Below are 19,895 nucleotides of genomic sequence, written 5' to 3'. Positions count from 1 at the left end.
ACAATACTGAGAACAGTAACTTGGGAGGGAGCCGAGTTCAAAGCACCCTTCTGCATTATTTTTAGTATTTAAAGAATCTCTGGTGCGTGTGTGTCTCTGATTCGCATTCTGTAGTTATTGACAACAAAGTACTCCCAACAAAAGCTCATATCAACTAAGTTATGTAGGGAGTCAGGAAGAAGAACATTTCACTAGCTGGTCCCATGGGACTATACCAACAATTTACACTTTTTCATATTTTGATCTCCTTTTTCCTATAAATAATCAAACAGTAAAATCCGTGTTGTGTTTTGACATTAGGACTTGAGCCCTGGATCAATAGACATCTAGACATGAAGCACTTCTATCTTGACATCCTCTGTGAACCAAACTTCACTTTGAATTTGTCTCTGCTATATACAGGAGCGCTGTTGCACGAAAGCAAGTTGGAAGCGTTTGCATCTGATCTCACAGTGCATGCAGGCAGGTTGGACACTAGAGGACAGCAGAGTCTTTGCGTCATAGTACTGCTTGTTTCCTGGATTAGATGTTCAGTATATGGTTTGAATTTAAAGCCCCCCTCCCTCCTCTCAAAAATGTATTTTGCTTATTATTACTTCACTGGATGTTTGAGCTTCAATGTGCAGGATAACGTATGTGAGTTTAAGACCATAAGCCAACTGTGATCCAATATGAAACTTATACAAGTATGATGTTGAAACCTGAAACTTTCTAAATCACACATCCTGAAAATTGCCTTTTCTCTTAAGTGTTTAGCACTTAAAGATTTGAAATGAAACAAACTGCACATTCATAGATTTTTCATTCATGTGAATTTTTCATAGACAGGGAAAAAGATGTGCTTTTAATAATTTGAAAGTAATTTATTGAATTTCTTTGGTTATGGATCAGACAAATAAATATCAGACTAATTATGGTTTCAAAAAGAATACCTTTATATTTCTTGTACTATGAAGCCGTTAATTATATTCTAGAAGTAAAATATGTGTTTTTTGAGTTTCCCTGCCAACTTAATTGGATTGATGTGTTTCCATGCCACAGCTGGATTAGAGGCTTATAATGAGTCTGCCTGTACAGTGTCTAATCAGTAACCTGAGTCAACTGCTAAATTAAATATGAAGTCATTCATTGGATCAGAATATCACCACAGCAGGATCCCTGATTGGTTACAACAGTGTTAGAAGTGTCTTCCTGCCATCCAACATGGCAACACCATAAAAAGCCTCACGTCCTCACTTTGTATAGCTGTATTGGCACTGGTATCAGTGTCTGTTTGTGGGCGCTATCAGCAACTGGTGTTGACAGTCTTCCTGATCCTTGATGTTTCTCCACACATCTGGCTTTGTTTTCTCTGCCTCGCTCAGCTCCTGGCTGCACCTGCGGCTGTTTGCCCAGCTTCAGCTCCCAGACTGAGCGGAACAGTGGGGGGAGAAATGGAGGAAACCCATTCACTGTTGGAAACAGGTGGAGGTAAAGGCTCCTGCTGGGGATTGGATATAGTCAAACACAGGATGCTAGTGAAGAAAAGCAGCATTTCCACACAGCTCTACTGATTTATTGTAATTTTCTGGTACTCTGTAGCAACCTGTCTCCCTCCTGTAAAATGTTAAATTACCCGGAGTAGCTCAGGGAAAAATTGACATTATAATTAAACTTAAAACAGTATGGATGAGTGACTGAACAGGACTCTACTATGCATTATAGTCTTTTGTTTTTGCAAGCTTGGACTCCTCTGACCACTTGATGGTGCAGTAGCTCTACAGCTTTAAACAAAAACCTTTGTTTAAATCAAACCTCAGACAAAAACAAGAAAACCACCCGAGCTCCACATCAAGGCTACAGCTCTCGATTTCTCAGAAACACCCAAAACACAAAACGGATTAGGAGACGTTTGGAAAAGTTTATTTGAATAAAGCTCACTTATAATTAGTCAAATTAAGCCCCATTTTACAGGCCTGGATCCATAACAGTACTCAGTGAGTAAGGGAAAAAAGTGTGTGTGAATATGCATGTGTGTCAAAATCTCACCTACTGTATCCTCTGTGAATAATGTAATTTATAGACTTTGACAGGGGGGATCAGAATATATGTCTGAAATTTATAGTGCAGAGCCTGAGAGTGTAAATGGGAATTAGTTGCATTAAATCTCTCAGTGGTAAATGTTCAGCAGAGCGTTTATAGTTTGGGGAATGTTCTTCAATTTTCGATTTGGTGAAAAAGGTAACTGACAGGAATGGATCCTGAATTTAATACCATGTTGAAAATACTTTGAGTTGCTTTTCAGACTCATTCAGTTTTGTGTTAGGCTACTTTTTACCTTCCCCAGAACTTTTTCCCATCCTCCTCAGCACAAAAAGCATTCAAAGCGCTTCGCAAGGTAGCTGTGAAATTAGTATGGAGTCACAGAACAGCAGTCAATTCTGGAAAGAGGAGAGAGACGAGGGAGGGAAATGGAGAGGAAAAAAGGGGGTTGGATGGAGAATTGTACTTTTAGCTTCACACACACAAACACAGTGGCGGCAGCAGCCTGCTGTGGAATCTCTTGCTGAGTGGGGCTGAAGTCAGTGGAGCGAAGGATGAAGTGGAAGGAAGGAGGGAAGCACTGAGAGAAGAAAGAGTGAAAAACTGAGGAATATATAACAAGTCTGAGGTGACATAACTAGACGTGCTCAGGCTCGCCCCAAAATAACACACTGATCTCTACCTCCTTTTTCTCCCATCTGTCTGTTGCTATATTTTGCTCCTTTGGTTTGCTTACTAGAAGCTTTTTTTTAATCGCCCCCACCTCACCCCCCTTCCCATTTCGTCCACCTTGCATCCTCTGACTGTTTCTTTACCTTTTTGTTTATCCTTTACTTACTCTCCTATCCCTCATAAAAATCATATTTTCATTCCATTGAATCAAAGGCATTCATGCAGTTGCCTTCATCTTCAATTTTTGCAGTGGTACTTCCCGCCGAACCCAAATTCTCTCCTTTCCCCCTCCATCCTCCGCTCTACGTTCCTCCTGCAATCCCTTCACCCCCACCCCCGGTCTACCTCTCCTCTCTGTCTAATAATAGCCTTAATGTGTTATGAGTATGCAGTCTGTCTTGCTCGCAGCAGCTCTGCACTCTCCTCTCAACCCCTCCCTGCTTCGCTCTTCCCCCCTTTCACTCCCGCCACTGGTATGGTGTCTTTCTCGCCTCCATTCCATCTCCTGCTTCCCTTTCTCTCATTTCACCTTGCCGTCTCTTTCTATATGCTCTTTTGTCCTAGCTGTTGGTGTTATCTCACCTGTTTTTCCTTCTTTTCCTCCCCCTTCCTTCACCCCCTTTTCCTCCCCTTCCTCTCATTTCTGAAGGCTGCACAGACATGGTGTGAACATGTGGTCCTCTTCTTCACCCCTCCCACTCTTTGGCATCTTTTGTCTCTTTCACCCTTTCCTGATTCCTCTTCTCCCCTTCTCGGCTCACTCTCTTGTTTGCCTAGGCTGGCTCTTTTCGCCATGTGAATATGTGTTCCTCAGCACCCCACTGGACCTCTATCACTCTTTTTTCTCTGTGTGTCATCTTGTCTCTATCGCACACACCTCCCCTCCATGTGTATCTTTCCCCCTCCCTTTCTTTTGTGTTTTTCTGCAGGAGTGTGTACCATGCAGGTTGTTTGCCTTTACCTTTTTTTCCCTCACTCATTCTTGCTGTCTCTCTTTCGCTCTCTCAAAACTTTGCAAGCTTGTCTCATTATATTTCTGCTCTATTTGTGTCCATGTATGTATCTGCTGATGTATGCATTTTCCTGTTTAGAAGTGTGTGTGCGTGCAAGTGTGTGTGAACACTTACCTTGCTAACTTGCCCGTCTGGTTTGATGTTTCCAAAAAGTCCTACCACCACACAACACCGACAAATGCGCACGCACACACGCACACACACACACACACACACACACAAATGGAGACACATAGATGAAAGCAGAGATATTTCGTGGTTAAATTCCCACTGTTACCGTGTGAACCTCATTACTGCACCCAGGTACAATATAAAAGAACAGAGCAGACCCAGAACAACAGAAAGGGGTGTGTGTGTGTGTGTGTGTGTGTGTGTGTGTGTGTGTGTGTGTGTGTGTGTGTGTGTGTGTGTGTGTGTGTGTCCCTTTTCACACAGTTAGACAGACAAACCGACGGACATATTATTAAAAGACATACTGTATATTTATAACTTAAATGAAATCACAATATAACTTTGTTGGGGATATGTTTTTCTGTTTGTAAAGCCCATTTCCAAACTACATTAAAACTTGTGTACTGCCAAGAAGCTCTCCGTAGACAGTCAGCGACTCAAATTGTTCACCTCTGAATGTATATGGGGGTCCAAGGAATTTCATGTGAGGGAGCCTAGCTGACTTTAGCTTGTTCAATATTGTATTATAAAGGTGCATTTACAACCTGCAATACTTGAACTGGTCTTGTTATATCCCAAAGGTATGGCCATCACTTTAGTCAAGTCTTGTTGGTATCACAGCTGAGATGGGCAGTCAATCAATCAGCAAAATATGGTTGGAGTGAAACTTGATTGGATGTCTACTTTGCGTACGATGTGTCGTCTCATGATATAGTAATTTAATAGGCCTGACCGGGAGTCAGAGTTAACAAATGAGTGTAGTTCAAAAATTAGAATTGCTCATTTGGATGCTGTCGAAACAATGGTTATATATGATATATGATGTAATTTGCATATTCAAACAAAAGAGCAAAAGAACTATTTGGCCAAAATGCATTAGTAGTAGTTTCTGAAATCTTTCTTGTTTAGCATGAGACTAAAACCCAACCTAAACTACATCAATTCATACATGGTATTCTTTGTACTTCTTTGTCCTTGATTTAAAAAGTATGTATCATATTTCATAACAATAACTAGAATGTACTTCACTTATGTAAGTCATGTGAATAAAGTCGTTGGACAGTCTGCAATGGACTTCACATGACAATAATCATAAATTGGAGTTCTTTTGAGAAAAGTACTTTTATGATTTTTTGCTCTGTGGACCCTCATGGACTAAAGGAATATAGACTTATTAGAAGAATGGACAGACATTTGAACTTCACTACCACCACCATAAATGAATTGTACTTATTTACTCATGGTTACTTCAAAATGAACTGAATAGTTGGATTTTGTAAACTCTGATCAGTGTAACGAAGTATAGCATGTCAATACTGACAAAGGTTTAACCATGTAACCACTTTCATAACACCTTAAGAACTTCATATACGTTCGTAAACGTACAAGAGTTGAAGTCTAATAACTTGATGGCTACATATAGCCTGGTTTGACATTTATTGACCTCAACATAACTAAGTGAAAGTCATTCACATATTTCATATGAATGTGTTGCACTGCAATTTAAGTTTTTACTATTCAGAATACTTGCAAGGTTTTATTTCTATTTCCTTTTAAAATCTCAGTTCTTAAACATTAGGCTACATAAACAAATACCATTGGGGTTATTTTCTTTTTTTTGTGACCAAAATGTTTATTAGTTTTCAATTTTTTTATGTCACAACATCAAGACTTATAGAACACAATACTTGGTCCAGAACATGATATTTACAACAAACAAAAAAGAAATCATCCATTGGGGTTATTTTTAAAAACAGGAGCTATTATGGATTATGGACAACTATGACACAGTGGTGCACCAACACCACAAACTCTTGACTAGGCTAACATCCGGCAGCAAACCAGTGAAAGGATTGGAGTCGAAAATAAAGCAACCCGAAGAGCTAATTCAGACTGACAGTGATAACTCAGTGACAAATTATCTCCTGAGTGACAGTAACCCTTTCAAATGGGGCGGAATATTTCAATTGCCACGCCCACTTGTGCGTGCGTGCGTGTTAGACTAGCTGTGCACACCTGGAAACGTTTCTCTAATTAAGTACTGCTTCACCTGCTGCTCCCGCTGCCGCCGCCGTCGCTGTCGCCGTTCATATGAAAAATAATTGGAAAGCTTGTCTATGAAAAGTTTGAATAGGTCACTTCGAACCGTCTTTGGCTCTTTGGAAGATATGATTAGGTTTTCTTTTTAGTTTTTTCACGATTTCAGTGCTGCTCCAGGTGTGTGTGTGTTTGTGCAAAACTTTTGGACCATAATTGCGCACTTCAGGCCGGAGTGTTTCTGTCCGGCATGAGATGTTTGAAGGCGAGGGAGGGTTTTCCTCTTTCCTCAGGAACCACTTCTTCACTTCAGTAAGGTAAGAACTGCTTGCTGACTTGCTCAGTTTGCTTGTGTAATGTTTTTTTACGCTGCCTCTAATACGGAATATTTTCATTGCTACAATTTGTGAGTTGCTTGACTACTGTTTGAAATTTGCATATGCCTTTCATGCTGTTCATGTATGAAGTGTTGAAGTATGTATATATATATATATATATATATATATATATATATATATATATATTTAAATGTAGTGTCATGTGCTATTTGTGTCATAGCCTACTGTATTTAGCTCTGATTGCCCCTGTGTGTTCTGGGGGTTTGTTTAGGCTTAATTTAATCTGTGACGGCAATATTCATTAATATATTGGCTTTAGGAGTGTCAACATGTCTGGCAGAGCCCTTTCCCTGTAGTATTAGCTCGATGGGGGATCTCAGTGGCTTTTCACACATACAGTATAGGTAAACATTTTCTCCACATAACCTCATATTTAGGTAAACATTAGATAAAATCCCAGTTTATCCCAGTAAATAGAGCAAAACTTGTGACCTAGTTAAGGCAGACAACTTATGGGCAAGACATGCATTTATGATGTATTGTAATAGCAAATGTCCGGCGCACCCTGTAGGGGAATATGTTTAAGTCAAGAGTGCTCCTCTCACTCTTTTGCTCTGCCATGCTTGCAGAAGACCTGACATGTTTGCTGGGTTTATGAAACTGCACCTGTAGGCTTTGAGCATCATTCTGCAGGATCTAGTCTTAGTTTCCCTTGGAGGAGGGGTTATTATCAGTCACTCTCCCATATTTGCTGCCCTGTGCTTTGTGTATTCTTGAAGGAAGATGACAAGGTCAGAGTGCAGAGGACTGGCTCATTTGAGGGAGAAACCATCACTTTTTTCCTCCTCAATTCTCTGTCTATGTGCATGAATCAACATGATGTCAATTGTTTACTATGATAATGTAAGCTGAACTCAGCAGATTGGTATGTTCACTTGAATCTTGTTCTGCAAGGCAGTTTTGTTTTTAATTGGTTGTCATTAATCAGTTGGTTAGCATAGTGTGCGCTGCATGGAAGCTGTATATGATTTTGGTAATATGGTTAAAGTTATTGTGCTGTATTTGCACTCCGCTGTATTTGCAGGCTAGTGAGTTTCAACAAGCTAAAATTATGTGTACAGTCTTTTCTGATTTATTTATTTTTTGTTGTTTGTCATCTACATACAGAGTCAAAAGTTAAAACACGCCACTTCTGTGGTAGGGTCCGTCAACATCAGGAGTGGGAAAGTAGTCACTGGCTGCCAAGATGTCTGTGTACATTTCTGTTTGTGTGCAACACTTGTAGAACTACAGGACTCAAAAGCAGACTCAGCAGACAAAGCAGTTAAAAACAGTCTTTACTTTGTTGGTAATCAGGCTTAGTCGGCAACAAAATGGGAAACAGATCCAGCAAATACAGCCAAAGGGCAAAAGGTAAACAGGTGGCAGTCAATAAAGTGGCAAAGGGCCATCCAAAGTAAGAAATGAAAGCAAGCTAGGACAAGAGCTGGAGAGCTATAGGGACTAGGTAACAAACAATCTGGCAAATGGAGCAAATGCTGCCTCATTTGTATACTGGGAAAATTGGGGAACAGGTGAGTCGGCAGATTACTGGTCAGCTGACAGTAACTCCATATTGTTATGTTAGAAAGACAGACATGAGTTATGTTTTTCATGGAACAAGTCAAATTCATACAGATATGGCTGCTAAATAAAGAAATGTCCCTGTTTGCCAGTCTCCCACTTGATGAGTATATTTTCAGCAGATGTCTGCTGATCTGAGGTCAAACCTGTTCAATTGAAGATTTCTGATTTTTCTTTTTCATTTATAGAGCCAGTTTGAATAGCGTCTGTCCAACAATGTAGATATTGTACAGAAAACTCAGACAAGCAAGAGGCTTGTTTCTCCTTTGCTGTTTGTCAAGTGGCATATTTAGGATGGGCAGTTAAAGGTGCTGCAAGGTATTTATTTTATTCAGAATGAATGCCTAATTGGGCATTAGGCAGATTGAAACCTTTGTCTTTGCAGTGTTTGCCGTGATATCCAATTAAGTATAGGTCTATTCATTTTTTTAAGAGAAATTTCCCGGTGTTGGGACTAAGAGTACTAAGCACATGAAACAGCTCTGGAACAGTCATCATTTTTATAGAAGCTGTTTTCCCCCCAGAGGAAAAGGATGTCCTTTCCACTTTTCAAACAGACATTTCATTTTCTGAAGGATAGAGCCAGAGTTACTTTAATATGGTCTTACTAACGGGGGAAAATATGATGCTATGGTAAGGCCATGCGGTGGAAACTCAATACAATGGACACTGTTCAGGCACGTTTGTGAGATGAGTGAGGGAGGACTGAAATGGGTTCAGCACTGGTATGCATTTCTGTTGTCCGTAGCTACATGTATTTTAATGATCTGTGTGCCAATCTGCTTGCTAAAAGGCCACTGATGTTTGAACACAATCAGTGATATGCAGCCACCTGATGACTTGTCAGGATCTGATCTGTTGTAATTTATATGCATCTGTTAACTCACTGATTATGGCACAGAATATATCTATAATATAGAATACATGTATGTGAATAACACAGAAACCTTGACCAAACTAAAAGAGAAGCCTGAATATGTAATTTTGTGCAACTGTTGTTGTGAGTGAAGTGTCAGAATTCAGCAGCTTTCCCGCTGGCATAATGGACTTCCAGGGGTTAAATCACTGTATGTCAGTGGATGGGAAGAATATTTACAAGACATGGCATCAAAACATTGTAACAAACATAACAGTAGAAAAATAATATATATATATATAATATATATATATATATATATATATATATATATATATATATATATGTGGTCAGACAGGTTGAAGTCTTAACTGTAAATGTGAATAGACAAAAATTTGACCCTTTTTTTTGACTGCATACACTCAAATAAGTACTGGGTTGTTTCTGTAAACACGTTGTTGGGTTGCTTATCCTGGGTCAAATCCTGGGGTTCATTTGTAGCTGTTCAGCTGGTTTGGTTACTTTGACCCATTTGCTTGTTCATTCGTTTTCCCACTGGGCCATTGTCGAACTGTCTGTATTCAGAGAGTCACATGACACATGGTGGGCAGGATTTTGTGGTAGGTTAATATTAAGTGACACTAACATTAGCTGCTAATTCTAGCCACCACTAATTTTATATTTTCATGAAATGAAATGGTGACAATTACATTACCTGTCAGTGTGGCATATAAAGTTACTAGTGGGGTACCCTGGTGGTGCAACAGGTGGAATGTGTAGCGTTTGGGCTTGGTCCCTGCTGCGACAACCCAGAAAAATAACTTTAAAAAACAGTTGTCAGTAAGATTAAAAAGAAGAAAATTACAACATGATGATTCTAAAGTGAATGCAACGTGCAATGTAACCTTAGCTGCTAAATTGCCCATCAATTATATTATCTGGGGAAAACATGATATTTTCAACAACATTAGCTATTAATTTGACACTAAACATGAATTTACCAATAAAATGAAACCTTTTCAAACTTTAGCCACTAAGTTTGACCATTCAACATAGATTTCCTATTAAAATGAAACATTTTCAATAACTTTAGCTGCTAAATAATTTACAAAGATTGGCTTTGAATATCAGTTCAATTTGTTTGCCTTTCATATATTTGCATTTGGCTATAATTTACAGTGTTTATACAATGTGTGAAATGTATGCTTTTTAGTGATCCTACATTTTTTATTTTTGCATTTTGATGCTTGAAAAACTGAAATGCCCTTTGACTGATTTGTTATTAGCAGGTGGGGACCAACATGGTTGAGTATTTACAAACTGCAGAGACCAATCAACCATTCCCAGCATGACGATGTGCTAAGTCTTTAATTATTTCAAACCACGCTATCTAAACAGACTTATTATCATTATTATCAGTATTAGTATTGGGAGTAGTTGTATCAAAGCAATGAGACAAGAAATAATCCAGTGTGTGGGTAATATGTAACCCTGCAATAGAGTTAATTTCACTCACCAAGTTGGGTCAAATGAACAATCCAGCATTGTGGATTAAATGGTAAAACCAACTTTTGGGTCAAACCAACCCAGTGTGTGTTCTGTCCTATAGTTACCCAGCAGTGAGGTTAAGGTTGGGTTATTTTTATTGTTCCACGCCAGCTACAGCCAGGGCTGGAGGCATTATGTTCCAGGTTGTGCTTGTACGTCCGTCCCATTCTTGGGAACATGATATCTCATCAACACTTTGAGGGAATTTCCTTAAATTTAGTACCAACATTCACTTAAACTGAGGGGTGAACTTATTAGAGTTTGGTGGTCAAAGGTCAAGATCACTATGATCTCACAAAACATATTTTTGGCCATAACTCACAAATTCATATGCTAATTATGACACAATTTAACACAATTGTCTAATAGGATAAAATGATGAAGTGATGATAGTTTATGTCCAAATGGTCAAAGTTCAACTTCACTGTGACATCTTCATGTTCTGCAAAAACACTTCTGTCCATTATTCAATACTGTAACTCAGGAAGGGGAAATGGTGACCATATTTCTTGCAACTTGGCTGTTGGCGGAGGCATACAACTGTGAGGCAGACAGTTTTTTGCATTTTCTTAAAAAGATACAGAGTAGTAATTGATTATATATCAACCTGTCCTTTTTATTAGTTAATTGTGAATGTTTAGGTTTCACAAACAACAAGTTTTTTGCAAGCAGTTTTGTTAACTTCTTCTGCAGGTGCTCCCAAGTAGAAAAACTGCCTAAGTCTGCATATGAAAACATCTAGCTGCCTCCAAGGTTGGTAATGATTCTTAATAGGTACATGACTTTATAAAGATATAGTCCTGTTCTTCAACCCCTGTGGCAACTGAGTAAGAAAGGGATAGTGGGGAGTCAATAACTGACTGTTAGAGCTTTGAAGGAGCATTTCAAACATCAGCAATTACCAGTGCTGATGTGATGGGCTTGAAACTTTGTAATTCACACGAATAAATCAGTGTTTGTACATACAGAAGCACCATATACATGTTTTCTTTTAAAAAGCACCATGGCACAAAACAAGTATGATCTTTAAATTCAGTGACAGCCTTAATTGGACAGTAGGCACCACCTCTAAATTACTCACGCCTATGTCTTGTATGGCGATTTATCAGAAATGTGTAGCTGCTGGCTGCCTGGTGACATTTCACTGCGACAGATTGCAGTGTATTCAAACGCAGCTGAAAATGAGTCAGCTATGTGTAATGATTGTGATGATTTTAAAGCTCTGGTGCTCTTTGCAGTTTTCATTTTCTCAATATTCTAAAATCCCAGTTTGATTGAAACAGATTAGGTCTGTTCTCTTTTTGATTCATGCAACTGTCAAGTCATATTTGACATTGGTTACATTAATAAACAAGCAAGAAAGAATAATAACTATGAATTTCAAATGGATAATAAACAGTGGTCCCCCTTGTCCTGTGTTTTGTGGGTCCATCCATCCATCCACCCCAACCTCCTCCCAATGCAGACTTTTTTTGCTCTTTATACTACATCACCTGACTTCTTTGTTTGATCCCCTCATATTTACTACAGCGATTCAGGGTCATCTAACAATAAAATGTAATAAGCTGCTGGCACAGATGACCTACAAGGTTGTTTCTTGAGGACAGTCTCTCAGAACTCTCTGTCACTCAGAATTGTAGATGCTGGTCAGCAATGACAAAAAAAACAAAAAGCTGACGAGCATTTTAGTTTTCTAACAAGGTGTTGATTCCTGGACAGAAGCAGATGCACAGTCCAAAGGCTATGTCTGCTGTATTGATTGATTTGATTTGATTATATATTCAGTTGGCTGATGGTAATGATAGCTAAGAGAGCATTTGATCCAGTCTGACTCAAACCTCTGAGGATTTTTGAAGGTTTAGAAATCCTCTGTAGCACTGGATGAATATCAGTCTTTGTGTCCTTTTATCCTCAGAGAAAAAGCAGTAGAAGAAGAGCAACAGAGTTCAATACCGAACAGCCTCAATGCACCCCTTGGAGCCCAGTGTCCATGTATTTCATATGAAGTTACTTTTACAGGGCAGATGAATGATTATAAATTCTGTCTTCCCTGCTCAACGCAATTGCATCATCCACAGCTACGCTGAGCAGATGTCAGGAGAAAACAACATTGACAGTGTTTTGGGTCCTCAGTAATGGAAAGCTGTCTTAGATCCATTTCCATTTATGTGCTGAAAATATGTGTGCAAATGCATCACATTTACATTTGCTAATGTGGCCAATCATATGCTGTTTTGGTGCATATTCACATGTATTTTATGCTTTTTTTGCTCTGAAATTAGCTAGTTTTAAGATAAGGCAATTGCAAGAGATAAGGCAACTGCATATAGTTTTTGCTGTTTTTGTGGGGTATTGGACAACCAGTCCAACACTCTTCTTTTGCATCAACTCTGTTGATCCCGGGTTGGGAAAAATGTACGGCAATATGTAGTCTTGGAAACAGACATTGCTTTGTGGTTTATGTCAAATGTCTCCATCTATCTTCTCTCCTTCCTTTAATATCTGATAAATTACCATGATATGAGAATGCACTTACATGGATCATCGCTTTTAATCATTTAACACACCTTGTACACAAAAGGCTCATGTTTTTTTTCAGTATGACACTCCCAGATCTTAAGGTGCTTGTAGTGATCTTTTATAAAGTCACACCTGCTGGAGCAGTGTCTTTAAGCACAGCCTTGCAGGAAAAAAAAGATGAATGGAAAGAGATTAAAAAACATCAGAGACGTGAACAGGGAGACAAAGAGATGGATAACAAGAAAGGGGACAGGATGACAAACAGAAAGCGGAGAGTGTGTGAGATGTGTGTGAGTGAGAGAAACATGTGTCACCTCAAGCCATGCTCAGAGTACAGGAGTTTGGGCATGATTTAGCGATTTCACCCCCACCTGAGAAATCTGGTCCTGTGCATGAACATCGGTCCCGATGTTTGGCCCAGATTATCTGGTCATGTGATTTCACAGATCCAGCAGACCCATTGGGGCCACCCTGGTAAAACTGACCTCACCTCCAGTTCTAAAGAATAGTCAGCCCACATTAACCTCATCTGCCCAACCCTTTTTCTCATCCAGACTTGTTTAGCCTTCTGCTTTTGTTTTGTTTTGTCACTAACTAATGTACTAACGTTACAGTAAGCTGTTGTACCACCATCTCCATTTTGTTTACATCTGCTTCCCCATGAGATCACATGAGATGAGCTCGTGAGGTGGTATATGATGATAATAATAAACTTAATATCCTGCAGTGGGTGAATTCTTGTAGTATGTTCATGTTTGAAATATAGAGAAGAATGTCTGCTAAGTTTATACTTATGAGCTTGATGATCAGTCAATATCGATTAGGATTTTAAGAACTCATGTAGTCTGAGCCCGACTTTAACTATTAGAGGGGTTCCTCATAGCCAGAGAGGAATAAAAGTCCATCACACGCAGGGTGTGATGGACTTTTAAGAATCAGTCGTTAGATTTGCTATTTCCTTTATTTCTACATTGGAGTGATGGGGAGGTGGGTGAAGAGGAAATTAGTTGTAGATTGCAGATAAAACTGCTCCACAGCCAGATCCGGACTCCTCAATCTGTGTGTAAACTGTACATGCCTTCGCCTGATTCACCATGACCTTTCGTCTCCTCTCGTTCCTGTTCCTCTACCACCTTTTTTTGGCCTCTCCTTCCTTTCCTACCTTGTTTGCTGTGGCTTTGCCACCTTCTGTCCCCATTTTCATTCTTCAACAATGCCGACCCTCCCAAGCACTGTGTATTTGCAATTGGGAACACGTTGCTTATTCCTTGTGTAGAATTGCACGTACTGTATGGAAGACAGTGTCTTTATATTATTCATCCAAATAATCTGTATAGGTAACAAGGGAGATGTAGTTTCCTACATTGTTTGTACAATTTAGGATGCTATTTTCTCTCAGATACCCTACAACGAGTGTTTACATAAATTGTTCCCACATCAATGTTCATGTTAGAAATGTTTGACAGCTAAAATAAACTGGTATATTTTCATTATTTCCATTTTAAAACTCTGAACGACCCCATCTTCAGAGTGTGAGTTGAAAACTCACAATTTCACTATTAGACATGTCTTCCCCCTCTCCCTCTACACTCCTCTTTTATTCTGATATTTGCAGATTTTTTTTTTTTTTAAATTTTAATTTCATCACCCATAGCTTCCAATAATCGACCTTCATCCAACCTCAGCCTTGCCTGCTAATATTTGTTTTCCTCATACTGCAATCATTTATTTATACTTCTTCTACCCTTGCCACTCTGAAAAATGGTAAATAAAGACAAGATTTCATAGATTCTCAATACAATATAGACCTACACATACTTCGGACAATGTATGTGTCTATCTGTCTGCGTACGTGCGAGCTCCCTCCAAATGCGACCATGCAGCGTTTATATCATCATTATAGCTGGTTATGGCTTTTAATGTGCATTTCATTGTGTGGGAACATAACTATATGTTTCTGTTAAAATGTGAGCTTTAAATGTGTTTACAGAGTATGGTGTAGATAGCACATGTATTTTAAGTTAGACATTTACTCTTGTTCTCTGTGTATATGTTATGATGTGTTGGCATGAGCTTGTGAGCAGTAACCAAGCGGAAATGACAGTAATTAAATAAATGAGCTAAATCTGCACCTGAGGGGGGTAGAGAGATAGAGGGGGGGGTGGGTTGAGAGAGATAGAAAATGTGAAGTTGCTTCTGTCGCAGAAAGAAAGGGAAATGAAAAGGTGCACAAAGAGAAGATAATGGTTTTCAGGCAGATTATGAGAAGGTTTTAGGTGTAGAGATGTAAAAATAAGACTGAGAGGAGAGGGAGTTGGGGAGAGACCACTTTCATCAATCTGAAAACCTATGCGGCTTCTACATCTCTCACATTTACCAAGTGCTGTACTCTGCTCTCCTCTTGTGTCTTTTCCTCCTCCTTTACCCTTTCCACTTTCCCCTTCCTGATCTTCATGAACCACAAGTGAGGGGAGAGGAAGGCCTGCAGGCCCTGTAACCCAGGGAGAGTCACCCCTCCCGGGGCAGACAAAGCTGCCAGCTGGAGCTCCAAGCTCTGACTCCAGGTCTTACTGATTCAGAAAAGCTTAATGTATCACAGCTTTAAGTGGCCTAGTAAAAACTTGTCAAATGGAAATAATTCCTCCTACAGTGCTGTAATTTTTATGTTTCCTGACCTGGCAGTCCAGGGATTCAAGTTGAGACATCAGCACTGAAATGCAACAAGCATTCCTTTTTAATGTTGAATCAGGCAGACACCCCTCTGCACTTCAGGTTACACCATGCTGCTTCAAAGGCCAGTGGAGATTGTTCAGCTTTTTATTTCCTTTTGATGAGCTGCACTGCTGATATATTTGAGATTAAACCCCTTTTATCATACACACATACTAATTAAAAGTTTCAATGGGGTTTTTCACAGAGAATAAGAAACTAACATTCTGTTACACAAAATATCCTTTAGTTAGTGTTTTATCTGCAGAAGCTCCAACACAGTAAAATGTTTTTTGACATTGCACAATCTCACATACAGTATGTCTCTGTGCTTCAGGTTGCACCATGCAGCTCCAGAGGTGAATGCTGAGATTACAACAAAAGCACTTAAGGAATAACTGACCTTGCAGCAATAGTCAATCACGATGGTGCAACATAGTGTAACAATGAAGGGGAAATGATTTCACCTTACTGTTACCGCTGTCATGAATGTAAAGATGTGCTCACATGACCAGGGGTGCAGTAAAAATCACTTTATTCTGTCAACAGACATTGATATAAGAGGCAGTGATGCTGTGGAAGTGAAGTATATACAGTGAATGGTGCAACCAGGTGGTCCTCAGTGAGTTTTTGGTAGATTCACATAATTTTATTCTGTCTCAGTGGATAATTGTTGTGTTGTAGTTGTCTCAATCCTCCCTGACAAAAATAAAATGGTAGGGGAAACAATGAATCAGTTGTATCATTTAGGATTTTTTAAGCATATGAGTAAGTTACAGATGAACACTGGCACAAATAATTATCCCTCCTCTCTCTTCTTAATCTCATCAGTCTATTAACCCTTGTGGAAGCAGTGAGGGACGCCAATTAATAGGAGGGCATGAATAATTTCGAGGAAAGATATTGTTTTTGCTCTGTAAAAGTAAAGGAGGCGCAGAGACAATAATTGAGTTTATTAATCTAAAACAAACTCCTACTCACACTGTCTTACATTTTTCAGTTAGCTTTTTAACATGGAATAAGCAAAGTGTTGCCAGATGGTGGTATAATGGTTTGTGAGGTGCTGTTTCTGTGTTTCAGAAGATGAGTGCATATTATATCTGCACTTCCATGGATGGGGAGGTTGGTTCTTCTAAGTGAGCAAATTCTTGCAGATGTTTATTGTCCTTGAAAGAAACTGAGGTTGCAAATGCTAATATAATGTATGCCAGGAGGATAGTGTGGGATATGGGTTAATGATTCAGACAATAACACCCACCTGTTCTCTCCTGTAAGAATATACAGCTCTCCCGTGTGTGTGTGTGTGTGTGTGTGTGTGTGTGTGTGTGTGTGTGTGTGTGGTGTGTGTGTGTGTGTGTGTGTGTGTGTGTGTGAACAATTGCAGCCACTCTTTGGACTCATATCAGATATACAGGAAAAAAAACAAGCAGTAGTAGAATTAACTGGGACATCTGGAAAAGTTGTAAAATGTTATTACCAGTGTTTCCAATTCATGATGATGCAGTGATGAATTTAACCTCCTAAGCTACTGAACTTACATTTGGATTTCATTTGTGATGTCAGTTAAACAATTTTATATAATAAATTTGTTGATTGATTTTATGTAATGACTTTATGGTTTAGTCAGACTTATGCACTCATCAAGAACAATTTCAATAAATTGAAATTAATATAAATCTAATAAATGTAGCTGCAAAACAGAAGAAGCATTAAATTATTTTATAACGTGTTTGAATTTATTTTACTACAAAATTATGACCAAATGTATATGCTTTTATTCTGCATAAATGGTTGCTTTCATGCAACCATGTCTGTAAAGATCTTAGATAGATACTGTCGTCAATCTGACAGCTAGCTTGACCTATGAGCGGAGCCTTTCAGACAGCAGCCTTCGCAGGTAATCACCAGCCTAGTGAAGCTATCACAGCCAGGGAGAGAGCACAGCCTCAGAGGCACAATCAGAGAAAGAAAATCCTTTAAAAACTTGACTACAACCAAGTTGGTGGATGTGTGACTTGGTACATTGTTGTGTCATTTTCTTTTCTGATTTACAACCAACTGGTCTGAGGGCAAAAGTGTTGCAGGAGGTGGCCAAATGCAAACAGACCACACCAAACAGTGCAATTTCACAGAGGCATGTGAAGTGAGAACATGCTACAAATATTCCTTTACTGTCTTTTTGTCCACCTCAAGTAAATGACTCCTCCTGATTTTGTCTGTATTCTTCAGTCATGCGATCCATTTAGTTCTGAGTGGTCGAGTCAGGCATCCACTCATGGTGAAGTCGGTAAACTCTGCACTTGATTTTTACGTTTGATTCATGTGTGTCATGCCCATAAAGCTAAAGAGAGTGAAGAGATGTAGGTCAGGGCAAAGCAAGTATGTTGAAAAATCATCTCTTTTTTTGAGTATGGCAGATCAAAGTGTGAGAGAAGGATGGTGTGAAGCTACTCGCTGTTTGTCGGTCTTAGATTTTAACGATATTAATATGCACACATATGCAAATACGTGCTACACACACTTAAGACAGGACTCCACAGATATCACACAAACACACACACACACACACACACACACACACACACACTTCTAGATGTAGTAGCTGGGATGCCACATGCACACATCGCAAATGAGCAAGAGCAAAAATGCTACACTTAAAGAAAAACAAACACACAGCCAATACACATGAACAGGAAAAACAAGTAAACAGCCTCGTTATGGCATCGCTGACAGACATATAGCAGAAGCAACACACTCACATCAGCATATAGTCTATGACATCAGAGAAATACAACACACACACTTCAGAAGCACTGAAATCCACACACTGACACACAAACCCTGCAGCTCACCCCACAGTAATACACAGCACAGTGAGATGATGGGAGTGGGATGGCCTTACTCCATGTTTTCTGTGTTGGACTTCAGTCCACTAGTGTACTTTGATTTGACCCAGCAGCTGAAGCATATTGAGAATTTATTTGTACACATTTTGAAAATTCATCATTAGTCCTCAGAAGGCTCCCTCAGATTCTGTCTGATCAGTGCCACGCTAGCTTGTGTTGCACAGCTTGTGAAAATAAATGTTGAAGTACTTCTTTTCTGGCTGCTAGAAGCTGGTGCCAAGAAAACTGACTGCTGAAGTAACAGGAAATACCCAGTCTCCTTAGAATACAAACGAGACAGCTGATTTCTCTCCTTCTTATGCTTGTTTTTAGGTGCAGTTAGCACTGCAACTTACAATTATTTTTCATTTTTCATTCATATGTGAATCTTTTTAGTTCTTTATTCATTCAGTAATCATTTAGTCAAAATGACAGAAAATCGTGAGAAAGGCATGGTCCCAGAGACAAAGTTGACATCTTCAAATTGCTTCTTTTTTCCAAACAACAATTCTAAGAGGTTTAATTAACAATCAAATAAAATGGATTAGCACAGCCAATCGAAGCACTTATAAACAACAATTGGCATTTTCTTTTGTAAAATATGAAGATTACTCAATTATCAGAATTTTGTGTTGATTGACTAATCAGTTATGTGACTAATATTTCAGTGCCTGCTTTGTCACAGAATAAACATAGCAATCTCTAAATGATGGAAAAATGTTTTTATGTAGAAACTTTAATACTGGTAAACATAAACATTGGGCTGTAAATGACAATTTTAGACCTAGAGAATGTCCAGTTATCTCTGTTACAGCAGCTGTAAAAGGAAGTGGCCTTTTATGTGAGAGACGATGATGAAGACAAGGTTTAGGGACTGGAAGAAAAACCTAGACTGGACGTCAACAGCAAAAACATTGTTAAAGTACAGAACTGAAGGAGAAATCGTGAAGGAAGACATTACTGAAACTATTCTCCTCTGTCCTTTTCTTTTGAGTGTTTACAGCCAAATGACCTTTCCTCCTCAGAGGTGCAAACACATCTGAACCATGAAATGTGACCCTCTGTCTTTCAACATCAGTGGACTGACAGCAGATTCTCTAAATTGTCACTGGCTTCAGAAGAGACTTACTCATAACTACATTCTGTGTCAAATCAGATAATGTTGTTGCAGTAGTGTTTCTAATGTTCTTTAAACCTTGTCTATATCATGAATGATGAATGAACCAAGGCCTATAAAATAAAAAAGCACCTTATCTTGGAAGCCATATTTGGCCATTAATATCTTGACAAGTCTCAACACACTTTATAGGATAGAAGACAAACGTGTTTTCTGTGTGCTGAAAACATTAACACTGGCACTGCATGCCATTTTATTTTTGTATGGCCCTAGTTTTGCAACAATATAATGGAAATCTTTATGAAAATACAAACTTCTACTAATTATGTGTCAATGTTTGATATCTCTATCACTAATTCACATGAAGATATTATGATTAAAACA

At 38.9% G+C, this 19,895-nt stretch overlaps 1 long non-coding RNA gene across 1 annotated transcript in view; it reads left to right on the top strand.

Moving 5' to 3' along the window:
* The first annotated feature begins 5,903 nt into the window (after positions 1-5,903).
* LOC130164123 (uncharacterized) overlaps positions 5,904-19,895 on the top strand; it is a 63,420-nt gene continuing 49,428 nt past the window's right edge. Inside the window, exon 1 of the long non-coding RNA XR_008826571.1 lies at positions 5,904-6,232. This is a non-coding gene — a long non-coding RNA (uncharacterized LOC130164123). The remainder of the gene's footprint in view (positions 6,233-19,895) is intronic.

Source organism: Seriola aureovittata, chromosome 23, assembly GCF_021018895.1.
Source record: "Seriola aureovittata isolate HTS-2021-v1 ecotype China chromosome 23, ASM2101889v1, whole genome shotgun sequence".
Lineage (NCBI taxonomy): Eukaryota > Metazoa > Chordata > Actinopteri > Carangiformes > Carangidae > Seriola > Seriola aureovittata.
The sequence above is the reverse complement of the archived record's forward strand: the minus strand, read 5'-3'. Positions and strand labels throughout refer to the sequence as shown.